The sequence below is a fragment of the Camelus bactrianus genome, chromosome 3 (genome assembly GCF_048773025.1).
Source record: "Camelus bactrianus isolate YW-2024 breed Bactrian camel chromosome 3, ASM4877302v1, whole genome shotgun sequence".
In the NCBI taxonomy this organism is placed as follows: Eukaryota; Metazoa; Chordata; class Mammalia; order Artiodactyla; family Camelidae; genus Camelus; species Camelus bactrianus.
Window position 1 is genome coordinate 144,783,498 of NC_133541.1, and position 22,277 is coordinate 144,805,774.

General features: G+C 42.4%; 2 long non-coding RNA genes across 5 annotated transcripts in view; one reads left to right on the forward strand and one right to left on the reverse strand.

Moving 5' to 3' along the window:
- Positions 1 to 498: 498 nt before the first annotated feature.
- Positions 499 to 21,769, forward strand: LOC141577188 (uncharacterized). 4 transcript variants are annotated; one of them, XR_012505888.1, is made up of 4 exons: positions 693 to 5,141; positions 5,978 to 6,121; positions 6,446 to 7,465; positions 19,219 to 21,769. It is a non-coding gene; the product is annotated as an uncharacterized LOC141577188 (long non-coding RNA). The 4 variants fall into 4 exon arrangements; XR_012505890.1 differs by lacking the exons at positions 693 to 5,141; positions 19,219 to 21,769 and adding an exon at positions 499 to 597 and having other exon boundaries at positions 6,446 to 7,917; XR_012505887.1 differs by lacking the exon at positions 19,219 to 21,769 and having other exon boundaries at positions 2,278 to 5,141; positions 6,446 to 7,921.
- LOC141577191 (uncharacterized) overlaps positions 9,155 to 22,277 on the reverse strand; it is a 34,561-nt gene continuing 21,438 nt past the window's right edge. The window contains exon 2 of the long non-coding RNA XR_012505893.1: positions 9,155 to 11,182. This is a non-coding gene — a long non-coding RNA (uncharacterized LOC141577191). The remainder of the gene's footprint in view (positions 11,183 to 22,277) is intronic.

The following is a 22,277-nucleotide window of genomic DNA, read 5'->3' on the forward strand; positions in this document are numbered from 1 at the left end:
GGGAGGGGCCCGCAGGGACTCACCGTCTGTGCAGCGGCTCCTGGCCCACGGCTGGGTGGGCGTCGGTGGCGGTTGAGGCTGCGGTGCTGGCTGAGGGGGCCGAGGCGGCGGCAGTACCGGCTGAGGGGGCCGAGGCGGCGGCGGTACCGGCTGAGGGCGCTGGGCGGGCGGCGGCGGCGGCGGCGGTTGAGGCTGCGTTGCCAGCTGAGGGGGCTGAGGCGGCGGCGGCGGGCGCGGAAAGGACTTGAGGGACTCGAAGGCCTTCGCCAGCTTTTCCAGGGTCGCCATGGCGGCCTCCCGCCCCGCGGGGTCAGCCCCCGGTGTCGCCGTGCCGACCGGCGGCTCTGGTCAGCAGCGGTGGCAGTGAACGGGGCTCGGGACCGCCAGCAGGTGCGGACCCCAAGCGCGCGGCCATCTTGGAGCCGTCCCGATAGCCCCCGCGGCCCTGCGTCTTGCCACGCTCCGCCGGTGGGGCGGGGCCTGGCCGCAGGATTGACAGCCGGAGGCAGCGGCCTCCGCCAATGGCTGCCGCGCCCGCCCCTTGGGCTCAAAGAGCCGCCACAGCTGCTGGAACCACTGCGTTCTTCCCGGCGAGGGGTGAGGGGTACTGCACGGAGATCGGGAGGGCGGTTCGGGGGCGGGGTTGCGTGGCACGGCGAGGAGGGTGGGGAGGGCGGGGTGACTTGTGATTGAGGGTCTCTCTTGGCGACGGGCGTCCCCGGACGACGCCTAGCAGGTGGCAGTGAGGCGGGGCAGTGGGCTGGGAGCCCGAGACCACCGCGGGGCGCTAGCCCACCCCGCGGCGCGGGCGGAGGGCCGGCTGGCCGGACAGCCTGCTGTAATATGCTGACTGTTATATATTTGGCCTTACCCTTGTTAGTTGCCTCAAATCACTCCTTGTTCACCTTCATGATCATTACCATAGATACACTTCTTACAATCCTCGTACTTACTATGTTCCCTCATGCTACAGGGCCATACACATGCTATTCTCACTCTTAGAAATAATCTTTTGCACATCAATCCCCTACTCCCCTCAAGAGATTTGCCTATCTAATTCCAATCACTCTCAGTGCTCAGCTAATTTGTGAATTCATAAAGCCCATTACATTAACATAATTTCTTAACACCATGTAATTCTCCTTTATCACATTATTAAAGTATACTTTATAATAACATAAAAACTCTTCCATGCATGAAGGTAGATATTAAACAATTAAGTTCACAGTATAAAGTTGTAAGTACATATACTGTATATTTTGAAAAATGTTAAGGAATAACATACTATAGTTAAATTCATTCATAATTTGTCATAGAAATATGGAAATATTTATTCCAAGTAGGATCATCATTATATGTGTGTGTGTATATATGTATATATCTCTCATCCTTCATTCACATTAAAAGTTCTGATAAATTATTGCCAACAATTAACTTTTATACCCAAAATTACCAATAAAGGAATAGGAAAGAAGGGAGAAAAGAAAGAAGGAAGGAAAGAAGGAAATTGAGGGGTTTAGAACTCTTGAGGTTGAGACATATTAAAGACTCAGATTTGTACACTTATATATGATAATTACTTTCCTGAAATGATATAAAAACACAAAGAAAACTGAAAGCTAAATATAAAGTTATTTACAACCCAAATTTGAGGTTAATTTATATCTTCAATTGATTTGCATTTTTAAAAATTTAATATTACACTGTTCCATTGCTATAATATAATCAAATTCATAAACAGAAAACTATATATGATATATACATCCTCTCACCATTTATAACATTTCTGAAACTATTTTTGAAGTAGAATATTTTATATTTAAAGTTTTTATCATTGGAAAGGCTTTGAATGTTTTAGCACTATTAGATTTAATTTACTTGATCATAATATTTTTTCCAATACATGAGAAATAATATCTTACATGGTTTTGATCATTCTTTAAGTAGTTTGTTAATATTGTGTAATAAGTGAATTCATGGAATGTTATTATAGACTTAGACATTTTTTATTTGAAGATGTCATCTTTTGTAGTATAATAATAAGGCCATTATTGTAGGAATGTGAAGGAGTCAGACATTGCTTTTAGTAAAAACATCACTCTAAAGGGCATATTGGCAATAGCAGCATGTGGTTAAGATCATGTCAATTTTTTGTAAATCTTTAACAAATTCTGAAATCACTCTGGTTGCTTACAAATTTATAAAACACAATTACTTGCAGGAAGAACAAGGCTATAGTCACTGCATGACAAAGGAATGCTGCTTAATAAGTGAGGAGAAGAATTAAGTTTAATCCAAGGAAAGCAGCATTCTTAAAATATTTTGGATTGATTCGAGGAACAGGGATTTTATGATTATTTATTTAGCAGAGTTTATATAGACATTTATGTGTGTGTGTGTATCCTTCATGTCTGTATCAATTCAAATAAGGTTTTGCCACAAAAATAAATTTTAGAGCCAAAAATACCAATCAAAAAGAAAGAAGAGGGAAGGAAAGCAGGAAGGCAAGTTAACATCAAAAAATTTCGTCATTATTTAGAGTAAAGATCTATATCAACTAAACATTTGTATTGTGATCTCCACATTCCACTAAAACTTATGCCATTTACCTATAAATATAAGCTTTTATTTGCTTCTAAAATAAATAATACATAAATTTAATGAAACTGCAGCTCAAAAGAAGGAAATAGCATTAGAAATTCAGTCATCTAGTGCAGTAGCTAAAGCATGGGTATGACCAGACTCTTAGCAATCAGAGAACAACCAAGAAAATGTGCCAAAGTGTTGGATACCCAGATTTGTTCCCAGGGCAGGGAAATAGGCATATCAAGAAAAGTAAAAGAATATACCATGTTTAGAGCTTAATTATAATGCAAAATAGATATATACCTATATCTATTTCAAAATGTTAAATTTAAAAGTGGACCAGAAAAAAATATAAACAAAATTACTTCTATAGAGAAAACAAAGAATAGCCTTGTCTTCTTCTATTAAAGACTGACTAGCCACAAAATATTATGGAAATAGCTATAAAGCTTTGAGGAAAAATATTATAATTCTATAATTGTGTTACCACTAAGGTTGTTATGTTTGTAGTTAAGCCAAAGTAATACCAAGACATTCAAAGAATCAGAAGGAATGGTAACTATATATTTATCCTAAAAAGTAATAATAAGTACTAAGAAAAGGATACATTTTTTAAAATGTAAGAAGTAAGATATGATTATATAAATGCTATGTTAAAGGGTATTGAATCTACAAGTAGACAAAATAAGGATCATGTCTATTTTGAAAATATTTCAAAATAAATGCCAATAAATAAAAATAATTCTTAAAATGATATTTCAATCTAACTTGTTTGACTTTGTAAATGCATGTTACTTTATATCAATTTGCATTATTATTATATGGTTAATAACACAGATACAATTAAAAGAAAGTGTATAAAAATTTGAGATAGCAAAAATAACTTTCTTTTCTAATATTTACAAATAAAAGATTTAACAGTGAATTTTTATCAATCATAAGTCTTTATATTTTCAGTAAAATATAAAATTATAATGGAGAAAAATGTAAGCAAAACTAACATAACTTTGTAAATCAACTAAGACTTAAATTTAAAAAAATGCAAACTAGGTTTTTTTTAAAAAAAAATTCATTTATTTCAGTTAAAAAATAGTCACTGTTTTATTTCAAGACGTTGCAGAGATGATGTACTAATATGCTGGTGCTTTAATACCTCAAAGTTCAGAAATCACTGCAGGGAGAGGCTGACGTGTCTACAGTCAGGAGGAAAAAGCCAAATCCTTCCCCTGTGTCCCCGCACCCTGCCAGTGTCCCCTTGGCCCAGGGGTGAGGAGAGGCAGGAAGCCTGCAGAGCATGCTCTGTGCTCGCAGCCCCTTCAGCCAGTCTCGGAACACTGCCCCCTCCTGGGTGTGAGGTGTTTAGGTGCCACTTGCTGTGTGGTCCTGCCTGGCTCCTCTCTGAGGTCACGTCCTCAGAGGTCAGTGCAGGCCGAGGTCAGGGTCTGTGCCTGTGGGTCTGCTTCCTGGCCTCCCCTGTGCATCTGAAACAAGTTTCACACTACGTGCAGGCCCACAGAGAAAGTTGTTGTTCAGATTTTTCTGTTTCTTAGTGCAGTTTTTTCCCCCCTATTTATAAAAATTACATTTACTGTACAAAATTTAGGTAAAATGGAGAAATGTAAAGAAGAAAATAGACTGACCCACAAACCTGCCCAGAGGACTGTGCCACACTTTTTCGGTATAGTCTACTGAGCTCTTTTTCTTAGACACACGATACACGTTTTAAGCACAGTTGGGATACCCTCCATCTGATTTCGTGTTCTAATTGTACAATGTGCTCCTGAAGTTGTATTTTGCATATTGATTTATCCCTGATGTATCTTTATGGTTAAATACTCTGTGGAAAGATATTTAGTAACTACCTGACAGCCCATCATGTGGGTGTAGCACAACTCACTTACTTGTTTTCCTACCATTGGCTGTGGGTTATTTTAATATATTTAATCTGTGATGAAGCTGATACTCAACATGGGTTGAATTAATTTTAGAAAATGTTATATGTAATGTACTGAGTATAGAAATTGTGAATAGTTTCTGTTTGCGAGAGCTACTGTTCTTATGATTTTAAGTTTCTGATTTTAATAATGTGTACATATCTTTTATCTTGATCTTAAATATTCTACAATTGGCTTGGTCTCCTGAGAAAGGCTACACACTCTCTCACTTCTAGAAGTTGTGCACCTCAGAAGACATAAGAGGAATTCAGTCACCTTTTCTTGCAAATTCACTGGTAACTGTCTGTGATTGTACTCGGTGGAACTGATACATCCATCAGATGGATGAGGATTCGCTCCAACCTTCTGTCTCCATGAGTGTGTGACAAGCAGCCAGTGCCATCAGGGTGCTCAGAAAGCCTCCTCTACCTGGTGCAGGTGGGGATTGTCCACTCTGCCCGGCTGCTCCCACCAGCATGAGCTGGACCTTCCCAGCCTGTGGCCTGCATGTTGAGTGGCACCCCAGGGGGCTGGTGAGGCCCTGGGGCCACACAGCAGCTCCTGGCCCTCTCCTGCTGGTGACGGCTGACAACCAGGTCACTGGCCCGGGAGGGCAGCTGGGTGAGCAGATCCAAACTCCCCTCAGCATGGATCTCACATAGCATAGGGTTGAGGGGAACATGCCAGACTGTTCCTTCCTACCAAGTGCAGCCCTTACTAGAGTGAGCAGGTCAATTACTGAGTCCTTAATGCATGCCTAAACCATGCTGTGTGCTTGACCTGCTGCCTGTCACTGGGTCTCTTCTGTGCACCCACTCGCCGCATATGATAGGTGAAGGTGCCAAGGCTGAAACATATGTGTTAACAGGTGTGGTCATGGTTACTCTGCCCACAGATGTAGAACCAGGATCTGAGTCCAGGTTGTCACACCCTAAGTAACGCATGCTAACCAGGTTGTTGACTTTTAAATGCAAGCCAAATTGTAGTTGGTTTAAAAATTAATAGTTAAACAGCAAAAAAAAAAGTGACAATGAATATATATATGTTCATGTATAACTGAAAAATTGTGCTCTACACTGGAATTTGACACAACATTGTAAAATGCCTATAACTCAATAAAAATGTTAAAAAATTAATAGTTAAAACTTCTTCCTTTTTGTTAGAGGAACAATAGTGACCCATTGTTTGGACAGACAACAGCATTTTGGAAATTAAATGCCTTCTGCGGTTTTCTCTTCACATTCCTAATGGAAAGGCCACTTTGCTTACAGAGCATCTGGAATTGCATGCATGGTCATTTTATTCCCCCTCCCCCAGTCCTGAGCTTTGCACAGAGTGGAGATTCAGTAAATGCTTGCATTGCCAGGGCAGGTGGGGGCAGGAGTCTAACTTAGAGTCCAGGGAGGGCTTCCCTCCAGGAATTACTCACATGTTGTTTTGCCTCTCTGTCTCCCCAGGTGGAAGATTAGGTAATTGGAAGCTGCATCAAACACATCCCTATTGCAGGTAGAGATATTATGTATTTCATTCAACAGCTGCCAAGGGAGAGGGAGGTGGGAATCCCTCCTGAGCAACCACTGGAGACTGCAAAGGCCATTAAGGTAAAAACAGATGGGAAATTGGCCAGTTTGGGGGTGAGAGAGAAACGGTGTTTGCACACTTCCCCTTGTGGCTGCCACCCCTGCTCCCACCGTGCCTGTCCTCCCCTCCCCATGAATGTGGGTCTCCATCTGTTTACCAGTTGAATTAAGGGGCTGAAAGCTTAGCCTCTTCTCTGAACAGGGATGCTTGTGGAGGTTCCAGCTGTAAGTGAGAGCAGCTTGATAACTGGTATTGAGCATCCTGTGTAGTATGATGTCATTTAATTGGAGCCTGATTAGACAGAACCTTCAATTAGCCAATGTGTCTTTCACCTCTCCCTCCAGGCTTCATTTCCCGAGTAAGGAGCAGACAGCAGCAGCAGTGACTGTGAGGAGTCCTGTGCAGTCAGCCAGAATTCAAACTCATTTCCAGCTCTTGCTGTGTGTGGTTCTGTACCCTGAGAATTACCATTCAGAGTGATGCTGTTCTAGCGTGAATCATTGAACAGAGTCCTCCTGTGTTTTCTAGACTCCGTTACCATGCTGGAGGAGTTACAGGAAGCTCTAAAATTAAATCAGTAAGATTCGGAGGAAAATGTCTCATTGGCCTTTATTTAAAATGCCCACTTGACTAATCCATCAGTTTTGTCTTTGTGTCAGTCTGTAGGTAGCAGTTGACAGACCCCTTTCAAAGCAATTTTCTCTTCAGGTTGCAAAATCAGGACAAATTACTGTTTTGTTCTTGTTTTGTTTTAGTCAAAATGAAGAGATTCTTATTAATACAAGGATAATTATTATATAAAGAGCAAAGATTTTGTTTTTGGAGAAAAATTTAAGCATGGAAGTGACATGTGACCTTGAACACATAGTTTCTGAGCTGCAGGGGAGTTTAAGGGAGGTTAGCCTCCCCCCTTCCCTCCCACTTTTGCACCCAGTAACAAGCTGGTTGAAGGAAAGCTAGTGCCTGGGGGGAGTCCCACATTTTGCATGACACTCTTGGTGGATGGAGAGGTATTTTTAGGACAGGGTGCACAGGTGCGAGTCAGGGCTCCTGTGAGTAGGGTGGCTGGGTGCTCTGGTGTGCCCAGGACTAGAGTTTCCAGGGCTGGGGCACCTCAAAACTTGGGTGTGTGGTCCTGGGCAGCCCATGGGAGTCAATACTTTCCCCCTGGGGGAAGGTTTACAGAAGTAGCATAAGACATTCTTTTTATGTTAAAATATTTCCTAGAACTTCCCCTAGTCCTTTCCTTGTGTTTCTTCAAGGAAATAAATTTGGATGTTTGACCGAAGTTCCCTCGCCACCCCACTCCTGTTACCAATATGTCACAAAGCCTCTGGCTCCGGACCGTCGGGGTGGCCATGCAGGTGAGCAGGGCCCTGAGTATGCTGACTGTGACAGAGGCTGCTCTCCTAGTCCTCGTGGTGGATTTTACCTTCCTCACTGGCTCTCTGGGGTCCATCTCTGACCCTGAACCAGGTTTGGCCCATTTGGTCGGTGACAATGTATCACTCAGCCATGAAGGTCAGGAAGTGGAAGAGCTCCTTGTGTTCCCTGCAGGTCAGCCGCCCCAACCCTGCTGTCAGTTAGTTCTTGCCCCACTTCTCTCTGTGGGAGTGGGTCAGAGTTGCCCTGTGTCTTGTTGCCCCTGTGGGCAGGAGTGGGCCTGAGGTTGTGTGGATCCTGTTGGTGGGGGCAGTGGTGGTCCAGGTCTTGGGGCTGACACACTGCACACCATCAACTCTGTGGAGGCACTTCCTGCCTTCTGTTAAGCCTCTGAGATGCTGCAAGACTTTGACCTGGTGTCTTAGGACAACTTACTGTTTCTGCCCTCAGCCTGGTAGATTTGAGGTTGTATGGAGTGACCCACTCACTCAGTTATCAGTGAGCACAGGGGTGTGTAGCAAGTCTGGCCCATCAGTCTTACAGTTGTGCAGAGTATACCAAGGGTGGTATTAGGTTTCGTTTCAGGGATTCTAAGAAATTTTGAACTTAGTATTGTGAAAATGCCTTCAGAGGTCCTCCTGAGCACCAGCTTTGGGCCTGACAAAGTGCAGGCATTGAACAAAGCCCACTTGGCCCACAGGAAGCTGACTTTCAGAATCTGGTACCCAGGGGCCAACCGCTGTTCTTGTGAGGTTAGCTCTAAGGTTGATCTGGATGATCAACCCAGAGACCCCCAGTCAGGCATCACCAGCTGAGGAAACACTTTGCACAGCACAGGCTGGGGCTGGCACTGAGCGGGTTCTCATGCCCCAATGTGTGGCAGCTCCATTCAGTCAAAGTCGGGCTTTCCTTTGGTTCATGGTCCCAGCACCTTACAAAGTGCTGTGCCATTTACTTATTTATCACCATCACTGGTTACTCTGATTCTCAGCCAGTGTATGGGCCAGTGGGCAGGGGTCTGTGTGTGTTTTATTCACTTGTGCATCCCACGTGCCTAGGCACTCACTAACTCTATGTCATGGAGCCACTGAGTGTGCTGTGTCAGACCACAGAGCAGGTTAACCACCTGCCAATCAGATGTGGTGACCACAGGGCCAGATCTGCTGCCTTCAGATCTGGGTTGGGCTGCGATGCGGGTCTGCTTGTCCCAGTGGGTGGCAGCGAGTGCCTGGGCAGGTGCCACGTGGGGGCATACAAGGAGTAAGAAGAGAGGAGATGGAGACTAGGGACTTGATAGGCACCGTCAGACATCATCTCAGATAGTAGGCAGCAACATGTGACACAGTGACGCTGGGACTAACATCAGAGCTGGAAAGAAAGCAGAGTACATTGCCAGAGCATAGCTGTTAGACATCACTGAGCCCAGTAAGTGTCCCTTGGAGCTGTGGCCGTGGGCAGGACTGATGTCGGGGGTTTGTGGTGCTGGAGTTATTGGGTGTTTGCCGGAGGGCAGACAGGGTGGCGGCTAATGCCTGGTGATATCTCTGTGTGTCTGTGTGTGTGTCTGCAGGAGAAGTACTGTCACATTTGCCCCAATATAGTCAAGGAGTTTGCCAAGTATGTCATGGATCCACGGAAGTGGATCAAACAGCACACAGGGAACAATGCCATCAGCCAGAAGAAGTTCATTATCGATGTTGGCTAGGAAAGGTTCCCAGGCCCTGAAATTTTCTTTCACCCAGAGATAAGACATTTGCTTTCTGATTGTGCAGAGAATGACGTGTGTGGAGCAATGCTGCCACCTCGTGTGTGCAAGGGTGGCTCTCCGTGGGGCTCCCGAGTGAGGTGGCCACCTTTTAGGGAGGACCTTGGGAGTGTAGGCTGCAGCTTCAGTGGCTGCTCTGGCTCCTGCGTGGTCCACGCCGTTGACTGGGTGTTTCATCGTGCTCCACTTTGGGTCTGGCTATCTGTTAAACAGTTAATGGTTGGTTAAACCAAGAGTGGTTAGGAAGCAGCTTTAAGAACAATAGAAGATAATGGATTTGAAATTCATCTCCTACTGATATGAAAACTAGTTAATCTCGAGGCTTGATTGGAATTTGCCTCTGTATAAGAGTACGATATCGTACATATAACCTTCCCATCACACATGACGATCCGTCCTCAGTCCAACTTTTAACCCAGTACAGCTGGTCCTGCTGTGTTCCCTGCTGCAAGTTAAAGCTTCTGTTTGAGGACAGCCTTGGGAAGAAGAATTAGAGATATCATCAGTTTAATGAGTAGTCACAAAGAATGATTACTGCTTTTGCAAAAACAGTAACTAAGAGGCAATATTTTAAGGTTTAAGTAAATTGGATTTTACTTCTATTTTGGTATAATTTTCTGCCTCATTCAGTTTACATTTAATAGGTAAATACAAACCACTGCCTGTTCTTCGATGTGTATGACTGTTTGTTCAGGGAAATGGCACACAATGCATGTCTGACTGTACCTGATATCACGGCACTCATTCGCTCTTGATAGTCTTCAGTTAAAATAGACATAAACCAACAATGTCCAGTGAACAGCTGCATGGCGCCTTCTTCTTCCCTCGAGCAACACTTTCCATGATTTTTAAAGCATATTTCAGAATTTTGTAACTGAATTACTTATACTTTAGCTTATTTCACTTATGGAATTGAATGTAAGATTTTTTACTCAATAACATGATTGTTACCATATTGATTGTTTCACTTAGAAGCCACCACCATTCCCCCTTCCCAGTCTTCTAGCTCAGGTTTACAGTATGAGTCACTGACTAGGTTTTTTCTTATATCCTGGCTAACTTTTTCATGACATTAGTGTCTATACATCACATGTTCAATATCTACTCACAATATTTTTCACTACATGTCACATACACTGAGCACTTGCTTTTTACAATCTCATATAAAGTGTGAGTCACTGTGTATTCTAACACAGGGCTGGTCTGTCTTTGTTACTGTTTGATTTTTTCCCTCTCTAAACCCACACATTTCATCTCTTGAGGGGACATGTCACCATCACTCCATGCACAGAGTCACTTGGATTAATTTGACACATTCATTCCAATGTGACAGTTTTAAAGGCATAGTGAATTCTGTATTTGTTAAAGTTACTTTTTTAAAAAAGTTGCTGAGAGAAATGTGTAACGTTTCTTTTATATCTGTATAAAATTCTGTTTGCCAACCCAGATTTTATGGAATCCATCTCAGATGTTGTTGACAAAGTAATACAGAACTGTCCCATCGCTGTCCAACATCTCCTGTGTAAGGTATATGCTGCTTGGGTAACATGCTTGGATTTCATTCTGGAATTAAAGGCCCAGCATTCTGAGAATAATAGACTCTTACCGTCACTCTGCAGACAGTCCTATTTGACTTCTGTTTTATAGGATTTGTTAAGGGCCAGATTCCTGATAAAATATTTTTCTTGGAGTGAGGATGACTAAAATGCTTGGCAATATGACTCAGTTAACCACAAGTATTTGATTTAAATATTTTAGTATCTCTTATTCTTATCTGCCCAGCTGTATTTTTAAATTGGACAATTTTAACCCTCCATGTTGACTGAAAGATCAAGGGGGTCCTTCCCCTCTTGCTTTCTGTGAGTTCGCTGGTCTTGCTTCATGAGTATTTAGATTAGTGCCAGATGTGTTGTTGTCAGAGAGAAGGAGGAATCTGAAATGAAAAATCGGAAAATGCTCATGTAATGTTTCTCCAAAATTCTTTGAGTGCAGAGAATTTTGAAACTTGAAAGGAGAAACAGGCAGTTCATGTAACTGTAGGATGAAGGAAGTGTTGCTGAAAGCCAGAGGGGAGGGGCAGAAAGTGGCAGTCAGCTGGCCCTGCTTCCCTGCCTGCTCACCTCTGTCTGCACATCCTGCTCTTCCCCCAAGACAATGTCTCCCCTTCATAGATGCAGGGGCCTGAACCTTAGGGGGGAGAGGACCAGGCTCAGTAGGGAGGGCTTAATACAGTTTAATTCATCTGGACAGTAGAATACTATTCAGCCTTTAAAAAGAATGAGGTAAAGCAATGTAAATTCAAATGAAAGGATGTCTACAGTATATATTGTCAAATGAAAAAGCAAGTTGTAAAATTTACACATAGTATTATTTCATTTTACTTAAAATATACTTTATGTATATATATATAAGAAAAGGTTTTGAATGATATGTGTTAAACTCCTTAAAGGAAATAAAATATATCTTGGCAAGAGATGGATAACTCTTACTTTCTACTCTTTGTGTTTTAAAATTATTTGAAATTTTATGGTTAATAAATGTTATTTTATTATTGGAAAACATTTTCTATATACACAAATTTGATGGGTAAAAGCAAATTATAATTTGGTTTTCATTGGTATATAACCTTAATTAAACACATCTCACCTCCAGTAAATGTGCAAGGAAGGGAAAGCAAAGGCAGATGAAAGTATTAAGTTTAGTGCAGTATGTCTCTTGTTTTCCCTACTTCTTAAATCTCACATAACATTAGCTGTGTCTTCCTGTTCATGAAAGCAAGGAACAAGTGCACACTATTTAGTCCTCATTTCATCATGGTGGAGATGAAACTTCTGCCAGCAGTAAGGATTGCTCATGCTGGGGTTGAGTTTTCTCATTTGATCATTTAGTTTGTTTTCAGTAGATTTACGGGATTCTTGAAGTAGAGCTGGCCTTCTAGACTGAGTACCTTATTTAACAGATGATGACACTGAGCCCTACAGATAGGAAAAGGAGGCAAAACTGGAGGGACCTGGGTCATATGGGGCAAACTGGTCTTTGACGTTTTTCTAACTGAGGTAGGGTTGATGTACAATATTATATGTTTCAGGTTGCAGTTTTTAAAGGTTATACTCCATTTATAGTTATTATAAGATATCAGCTATATTCCCTGTGCAGTACAACATATCCTTGTAGCTTATTTATTTTATACGTAGTAGTTTGTACCTCTTAATCCCCTACCCCAGTCTTGCCCTCCCCTCTTCCCTGTCTCCATGGATGCCCATTTGTTTGTTCTCAGTACCTGTGAGTCTGTTTTTGTTGTTGTTGTTGTTGTTGTTACGTTCACTAGTTTTCTTTTTCAGAGTTCATATATAAGTGATATTCTACAGTATTTGTTTCTTCTGTCTGACTTATTTCACTCAGCATAATACTCCCCAAGTCCATCTATATTGCTGCAGATGGCAACATTCATTCTTTTTTATGGCTCAGTAATATTCCATTTTATATATACCACAACTTCTTTATCCAGTCATCTGTTGACGGACACTTAGTTTGCTTCCATATCTTGGCAATTGTAAATAAGGTTACCATGAACATTGGGGTGCATATATCTTTTTAGGTTAATATTTTCATTTTCTTTGGATGAATACCAGGAAGCGGAATTGCTAGATCATATATTAGTTCTATTTTTAGTTTTTTGAGAAGCCACCGTCCTGCTTTCCATAGTGGTTGTAATAGTTTGCATTTCTATTGTTCCTACTGTTCCTAGTTTGGGTATATAAACTATACTGACTAAACCCAGAGTGAACTAGTTGCTCACAGTGTCTCTCAATGTGACTACACTTTGAATCAAGTGGGAAGCTTTTCAAATCTGGTTGCCTGGGCCAATTGTATCAGAATCTCTGGGTGGGGGTGTGTGATGTTGGGGGACTCAGCTCCTGGGGAGACTGATGCCTATGGAAAGCCAGGGCTGAAAACTGGTTTCAAGCACCACATGCTGCCTGCAATAGCTTGACGTCCTGGATAAATCACAGGCCTCCAGGACTCAGCTCTCACACACTAGTCTCTGTATAAACTATACACCAACAGTATATATGGGTTCTCTTTTCTCCACATTGTTGTTACATGTTTGTGTTTTTGTGGTCTTTTTGATGATAGCCATCCTGATGGACACGAGGTAATATCTCACTGTGGTTTTAATTTGCATTTCTCTGATGATTAACAATGTTGAATGTCTTTTCACTGCCTGTTTTCTCAGCTCAGTGGCAGGAACTATAGGTCGATTTTCTTTTGATGAAGCAAGTAGGAGGAGGCTTTCTTTAGGTCCTGCTGACAACACCTGAGATCTTCTTGGTCACTGAGTGAACACCTAACTCAGGCTCATTGACAAGAAAAAGGTGGTGGAGAATATAAAATGTGGCTTTGAAAATTCATACATTTTAGAAAACCAAAACTTTTTTTAAGAAGTAGTCATAATCTAACTTTTATTTCAGTCTTTTCTGTAGATAAGGGTGTTCACATGCTTCTTTTTTTAATTTATTTTTTGTTCAGTTTCCAAGTGTGATGGAGGTTGGGTCTGGGAATGGTTCTTCTTTTTCATTTTATTATATCTCTCAATTTTTATGGGTTAAAGATTGTCAGTTATCTATTGTAGACTTGAAGGGCTTTTTGTAAGTGGAAGATTTCCTATGTTGGCTGTGCACATTTCCATGATATTGCTGTGAGATCTGTTTTTGGTATGGTGTGGTGCCATGCCATTCTTTTGTGTGCATTGCCTGTTATTTCTATGATTGCCGATGTGGTTTTTGTTGTGGTAAACACAATCTACTTTTGTTGTTTCGCAGAGCCTCATTTTGGTTAGGTGTTTATCACAGATTGGAGAGTGGCTAGGGCTCCTCCTTGTATTGGAATTGAGACTTCCAAACCATTTCTGGGGTGCAGGCTGTGGTATGTGGTGTTGGAATGTCTCCAATACACACTCATGACAGTTCTTTATCCTTTCAATTGCCATGGGAATGTCCAAATTCTACACAGAGACACCAGTGGAAACAAATCCAAAGATCTCATGCATTAGGGCTTGCTGCAATGTTCCTTCAGTCCCCCACCTGGGTCCTCAGTGCAGTACCAGGTCAGTGCCATCCCTATTGTCACATTTGCATGTGGTAGACAAGGCTGATGGAAAGGCTTCAACTTCCCCTTCTGTGCACCCAGATCTCTGCTCTTGGCTCTCTCTTCCTTGTGGCATGGGACCACCAAGACAACCACAGAGCGTATCCACACTGTCTGCCTTGGACCCAATAAAAATCACAGTTTTGCCTATGAAATGTGCAGATTCTTTGGCCATGGATTCTGATTTCAACTCCAACTTCCCCTGGGTCCCTCAAACCAAAATTATGATGGTTCTGATAGAGCCCTGCTTTTCCTCTATTGCAAAAATGCCAAATTGGGCCCTGTATCTTCACAGATAGTGAATATGTCCATGAGATACCTAGATAATCCACACTATGTGCATCAGCAATGTTGCTTTTTGAATTCATGTCCCAGGCAGTTCTGTTCTGTAGACACTACCAATCACAGAAAACAACACACTCCAACCCCATGAGACTCAGTCTGTGCCATCAGCCTCAGCCCTCTCCCTCAGCTTCAGCAGACATTCCTAGCTCAGCATCAGCAGCTCAAGTCAAGGTCTTGGGATTGATTGCAGGGATATTTTGTGCTGGTTTCTTTCAGTTCTGTCAGCCAAGCATCTGCTGTGCACTCCTCTCACCATCATTGGATCTCCTTTAATCCTAACTGATCTCTCTGTGTGTGTCCCAGTAAAAGTGTTTTCCCCTTTTTGGCTCCCTCACCAAAAGTCAGGTCCTGCACTGATTTCCTTTTCTACTTTTCTTTTTCCTCTTTCCCAATTTTGTGAGGACCCTTTCTGTCTCTTGAAGTAAGAGATGTTCAACCAACGTCCAGCAGGTGTCCTGAGCAAAGGGGTGGGTAAATGGAGGTTTATCTTGCTGTGTACATGGATGATAGTGAGTTAAGAATGCACTTGTAAGGTAGTCAATAAAAGATATCAAACATAAGATTGTTATATGGGAATTAAATTTTATAGGAGGAGAGGAATGAAATGAGTTCCACAAGGGAAACAACTATGTAAAATTCCTGGATTTTCTAGAAGAGTTTGTTTATTATGTGTTTTTTATATGGATGACACGGTAGATACAAAATCACTTTGGGATTTAATTTAGCTCCCATTGTGTACATTAAAAAGAGTGGTTTTTGTAAATCAGTATTTATAATATCAGAAGCACAAACTTTTATAATGATTTAAAGTCAAGATAAAAATTTTAGTTATTTTTAAATGGATGAGGAAAGGACACAGTGTTTCAAATTCCTTTTAGAGGGTAATGGTTGAAAAAACATTCAGGCACTTTGTTCTAAAGTGCCTGGAAGCCAAGAACCTTTGCTGACCATTTAACGTTTTGACCGAATAAAATGATAAAGCCAGAGTCATTTCAGAAATGTCCAAAAGCTATTTCAAGAATCCCCTGCAAATGGCCAAATCCAGAACTCTGAACACAGTAAATGTTCAGTTAACACTAGCTCTTTGACAAAATATTTTGGCCATTCAACTGATATCTATTAACAGCATAAATACAATATCCCTTCTTCCTACCTCTAACCTTCAAGGAGATCTTTCAATTTTTCAAATATCAGTCAAAAGTATGCTATTGAACAAAGCCCTCTACTAGATAATAAGTACACTGAATTTGGTTGTTTCATTCTTTTCCGGATATTGTTTACATGCCAAGTATAAAGCCTGGCCCAGGAAGCTCAGGAGATGAATCAAATAACTTGACCATGAAGGAGCACTGAGGAGGAGGCAGAGATGATCTCTGGCATGGGTATTATAATACATGTAATACAAGGCTCAGAGGCAGTGTAGAGAAAGAAATGAGAAGCTCTTGGAAGTGGTGGGCAGAGGACAAGTGTCTGGAATGGTCTTTCAGAATAGATACATTTGAATTGACTCTTGAAAGATGGGCAGGTGTTTGACAAGGCAAGGTGGACACCACAAATAGTGGGGAGTGAAGCCATCTGGCAACCTAGTACCTTCCTCTCTGCACTGCAAACAGTTTGAGATGGCTAGTGCATGGCATGTGACTGTGCACATTGTGTCCATGGTGTGTGCACTGATGATTTAGAAATGACAGAGGGGCAAGAGGTGAAGCTTGAGAGTTGCAGAAGCACACAGAGAAAGACTGTCTTACATGGCTTTCCAAGGCATTTGGACATGATCCTGTGGCAAAGCAAGTCATTACATGATTATTAAAACAAGCAGTATTGGTGTGGAATTTGCTTTCCACAACAATTATTTTCCTGCATTGTGAATGACAAATTTGGGAGGTGGAAGAGGGGAAAGAACACAAACTGAACTACTGGTTGGAAGACAATTAGCAGTGGTCCTGGAAAGACTTAAGGCAATAAAAAGGCTGCGAAGGAAGGGCGCTGAAGGGAGGGACCTTAAGGATATGGAATCTGGACAAACTGATTACTATTGTTTAAAGAGTAGTTTAGTGGGAAACAAAGCAAAGAGAAGCACAAAATGTGTTCTAAGTTTTTTGGGGTTATGTAGTTGGATCAATGGTATTGATATTTGCTATATATATATATAATATATATATATATATATGGAATCAAAAAATTAATCACAATTTTCTGGGAGAAAAAGTATCTTCAGCACCCTAACTCCAGGTCCTCATTTTTTCTATGAGGCAGAAAGCACAGGTGATGTTATCCCAATTTTATGTCCAAAGGGGTAAACTTTTTGCCTACTACCACATGAAGCAGGTTGGGAAGTTAACTCTCTACCAGGCTTAAGAACATGTAAACAAGGGAGACAAGATCCATGCTTTCACAGAACTTATATTCTTGTGTCTGTGTTGGGGGGAACAGAATATGAACAAGTCAGCAAGCAATGAACCCAGGTCTGAAGGACTATGATGGTGGCAGGCAGTGGTACTTTATCTAGATATTAGGGAAAGTATCCCTGAGGTCACACTGGAGCTGACCTTCCATTGAGAAGGAAGCAGTCATTCAGATTCTTAGGGGAAGAATGTTCTAGGCAGAGAACAGCAATTGAGAAGTCCCTGAGGTCGAAACAAGTTTGCTGCACCCTGAGGGAGGAATTCCAAATACAGAGCGATTGAAGAGCTAGGGAAATTCCTAGTTCCATTGGCATTCCTGGGAAGGTGAAAGTGAAAGGCTTGTGACTCATTAGGGTAAATACCTAGCACAAATACTCTTGGGGAGGGCTGGGAACCTGCCCACCATGCACAACACTATGCCTTTAGAAACTGCACCATGACTCACAAATGCTTTTGGAAGACAAGTCCTTGCTCAGTTGCCTATTTTGGTACCTCATTTAACTAAAACTCATTTAGGTTTGCCTAGAGAGATGAACTTAAAAATCTTTAGATGAATGGAATTCATCTTAAATTTATCAGCTCAGAACAAGAAATCACCTACAGTCCAATGGCAGGCAGCTCTTCCCCCGAGGCTCAGTCATGCCCTAACATGTTACATGGGAACAGAGCCTCCCAGCCAACTTCCAAAGCCCTAAAAGAGACCAGAGAGGCAACATTTTCCCCAAAGGATGCCCCGTTAGCTCAGCTGGACAGGACAAGGAGAAATGGTACCCCACTGCCACGGTGCCAAGCTGGGTTCTTGTCTATGTGAACCTAGAATGCCTTGGAGAGATGGGACATTGGGGCTGCCTGCTGGCTCTGAGATGGGCCATCCCAAGCACAGTCCTGCCTGCTCTCTGGAACACACTGCTCACACCTCTCATCCTGTGGTCATCCTCCACTGCTACTTTGTGGGCTACCTATTCTCCTGCCAACAGTGTTTCTTATGCTACCCCATTCAGCCAAATGGCTTCAAATTCAAATTCTCACTACGGGTAATGCAGATCAACACTCTGACACTCTCTGAAAAGATTCTACTTTACAGCCAATTTTCTCAGATGCCTCTGCTTGGTGTATCTAAAAGAAAAAGTGTGTGAATTTAATGTTTATCAATAGAGCATGAATAAATTATGAAATAATTAAATTATTCCTAAATTATGTAGTTCCTTCCAGAGTATCATATTGAGAAGTTATATATCATGGGCACTTATTTTAAAGAAGGCTCCAAACCATGAAATGCATTCTTTGGAGTGGTGCTGGAGACTGTGGCATGTTCTGGTCCATGCCGAGGGCAGGCTCACCTTGTGTCTGAGCTCATTTCAAACCATATGCCCATAACATCTCTTTACTTCAACTCACTGGCCAATTTTTTGTTCCTAAATTCAACATTCAACTTCGGATCATAAGAAGTTTGCACATACTTTCACAGCACCTGTATGTCTCCTTCCTAACAACTTTAATAATGGCAATTTTTCATTTATTTTCAGTGATAGACTCACTTGTCTCCCTCAGTAACTACAACTTCCACAGCAGCAGGGACCATGTGCATTTCTGCTTACCAATATGTCCCCAGAAACTAGCACATCTTCTGGCACACAGTAGGGCCTTAACAACTAGCTACTAGGGGAAAAATACTATGAAGTAGACTCATTGGTGGAAATGTTTCTGCTTCTAAGAGTGGATCTGCTAAAAATCATTCAAATCAAGGCTAAATAAGGTTAAGGCTCAGCTATGCTGTGCTGTTTTTTCCTTAAAAAAAAAATACAAGAAAGACTTTGCTGCTATTTGAGTTTAAACTGATTTTGGAGACAATTATCCAAAGGTTTGACTAACAATTTAACAACACTCATTTGGATATGTATGGAGATGACCAATTTTAAAACTTTTTTTTTTAATGGAATAAGAGTTCATTTTCAAAAAGGTTCACCCAGATTCGGCCAAATTTAAAAAGATAAGAAAAACTACCACTTACTTTGTCAGGCACTCTCTCTCTATTATTTTCATTTAATCCTCATATCTGAATTTACCCCAGGTCACAGATGAAGAAATGGAGGGAGCAAGAGGCTGGGGTTAGACACTGACTAATCGGCAGAGCCAGGATGCACATCTAGGTCTATTTGATTCCAAGAGCTATGTCTTAAATGTAAGCCAAACTTTAAGCTAAAAAATAAATGCTGACATTGAATAATAATGTTTGTTGCTTCCTCTCATGAAAAGGTACAAGACTACAGCTTAGTACCATCAACTGGGGCAAGTATTTAAAATAGAATTTGGATGCCAATGATGGGGTAGCAGGGAAATGAGAAAATTCACAAAAAAGAATAAGGAGGGGATTCAGAAGTTGGCGGAGTAGAAGGACGCTCGCAGGTCACCCTCTCCCACAAATACACCAAGACCCACATCTACAGACCCACTCAGCCAACCAGAGCACCTGTGGAACTCCGACAGAACATCGCCCTCTTCAAAAGATAAAGACACCAAAAATCTGGTAGGAGAAAAGGAAAAAAGAAAGAAAAAAAGGCAAAGCAGCGCGGGATGGGTCCCACGGTGAGGGAGCGGCAAAGGAGGACTGGCGCTCGCTCGCTGGGTCTCCCCTCTCCAACTGAGAGGCCAGTGGGACGGAGGGGGAGCCTCCGAGGCTCGGATCTGTACAGAGCAGCCCTTGACTAAAAGAACTAAGTTAAACGGGCACAGAGTGTCCCCCCGACACCCAGCCTGAGTCGCGGGCTGGCAGCGGTGGGCAGGGCCATGCTGCACAAGCCGGGCGGAGGACGGGGGAGGCTGCACGGAGGCAGCCCCGGGGGAACGCAAGGGGCTGCGCGCCGTGGCTGTGGCTGCACAGGGCAGAACAAACTGGGCCCTCCATAAAACAGCAAGGTTGATGTGCTCTCGGGGGAAGGGTGCACACCCCCATCTCTGAAAACCCGCGGAAAGTTTTCGGGGGAAGAGAGGAGGGGCTCAGGCACAGCCGCCATATCCTCCGCGCTGAGCACTCAGGTGGGGGCGGGGGCGAAACCTACATCCGCACCGAAGGGTTTAGCAGCCTCAAAGGCCAGACTGAGACTGGCCTGCATCCCGGGGCAGATAGGATCCTTCCATCCTGGTCCCTCAGAGAACTTGCTCCACAAAGACAAACAAGGAGCTGGGTTCTGGCTCAGAGTAGGGACAGGGTTGTCCCTCGGTCTTCCCCGAGCCCACCTGCGGAGCGCCGACCAGGGCGGAGCGCGCAACCGCGCAGAGCAGCTGAGCTACCGGCGGCGGCGCAGGTAGAGCGAGAGCGGCCCCCCGCCTTTCGGGCAGGAACACAGCCCCTGACCGAGGTGCTGAGAGGGGGCACGACCCGCCCTCCTACCCGGCCAGTCTGCAACATCTGACTGCGGCATCCGGAGGGGCAGCGACCCGCCCGCCCACAGCAGAGGAGAGCTGCACCTGACCCAGTGTTAGGAGGAGGCGCGATCAGCTTGCCGACAGGTGCTGGGAGCAGCACAGAAGTAGGCGCCAACGGAGGGCCTCTGAAAACAGCAAGCTGAGCTTCCAAAACAGGACGAAGACAGAAAGACTTCATATTAAAAGCACACAGACTCCAGGAGAACACCGACAAAACCCCCCCTTTTTTTTAAATCTTTTTTTACCTGTTCTATTATCTATTAATCTCTTAATCTTGACTTCTTAATTCATTTCTATTTCCCTTGGGTTTTGATGTCCTGCTATTGATTAGACACAGGTCTCAAATACGTCTATTCATCTCCCCCCCCTTTTTTTGTAAAGGTTTCAAAAGGACGTATCAACCCGATTAATACTCTGCTTCAACTCACTCTTCTATTATTCATTATACACTGTTTTCAAACCCTATTTCTCCCTTCTTTTAAAATTCTTTCTCTCTCTCTCTTATTTTTTTTTCTTTTTTTCCTAAGTTCTATTCCTAAATAGGCATCAGATAGATAAAATGCTTAAGGACCAAAATAAACAACTGATACTCCATAAACCACAGTGCCAAAGAGGTATGAGCAAGATGAAGAAGCAGAAAAACCTTTCCCAATTAAAAGAACAAGAGAAATCCCCTGAAAGAAAGATCAACAAAATAGACATTGATAGCCTACTGGATCAAAATTTCAAAAAACGAGTGATCGAATTGCTGAAGGAATTAAAAGAGATAGTGTTTAGAGATATAAAATATGTCAAAAATGAAATTGAAGCTATAAAGAAGAGCCAAGTAGAATGGTTAAACTCATTGACAGAGATGAGGAATGATCTAATAGCTGTGCAAAGCCGACTAGATAATGCAGAGGAACGAATTAGTGATCTAGAAGACAGGGCAATAGAAAGCACCCATTCAGAAAAACTACAAGAGAAGCAAATAAAAAATAATGAAAATAGCATAAGGGACCTATGGGATAATATAAAGCTTCCCAATCTTTGCATAATAGGGTTCCCAGAAGGAGAAGAAAGATCAAAGAGGATTGAAAAGGTTTTTGAAGAAATCATGACTGAAAACTTCCCAAACTTAAAGAAGGAATCAGATATCCAAGTACAGGAAGCTCAGAGGGTCCCAAACAGGAAGAACCCAAATAGACACACACCAAGACATATCATAATCAAGATGGCCATGGTCAAGGTTAAAGAAATGATTCTAAAGGCAGCAAGAGAAAAGCAAAGAGTAAGTTACAAGGGAACCCCCATAAGGCTCTCAGCTGATTTCTCTACACAAACACTACAGGCCAGAAGGGAGTGGCAAGATATATTCAAATCCCTGAATGAAAAAAAGATCCAGCCTAGGGTCCTTTATCCAGCAAAGCTATCCTTGAGGATAGAAGGAGAAATAAAGAGTTTCACAGACAAAAAAAAAAAAAAAAAGCTGCAGGAGTTTAGCAACACTAAACCCATGCTAAAAGAAATATTGAAAGGGCTATACTAAATAGAAAAGCAGCAGGATGCTACAGAAATGAGAAACACACAACTAGAAAGGTGATAACTCATGAATTACAAATAAAGTAAACATGAAATTATAAAAGAAGACATACAAATCACTGAGAATGGGAGAGGGAGGCAGGGAAATATGGAAAATATTTTTCTTTCTTTTTAAAATTTTTT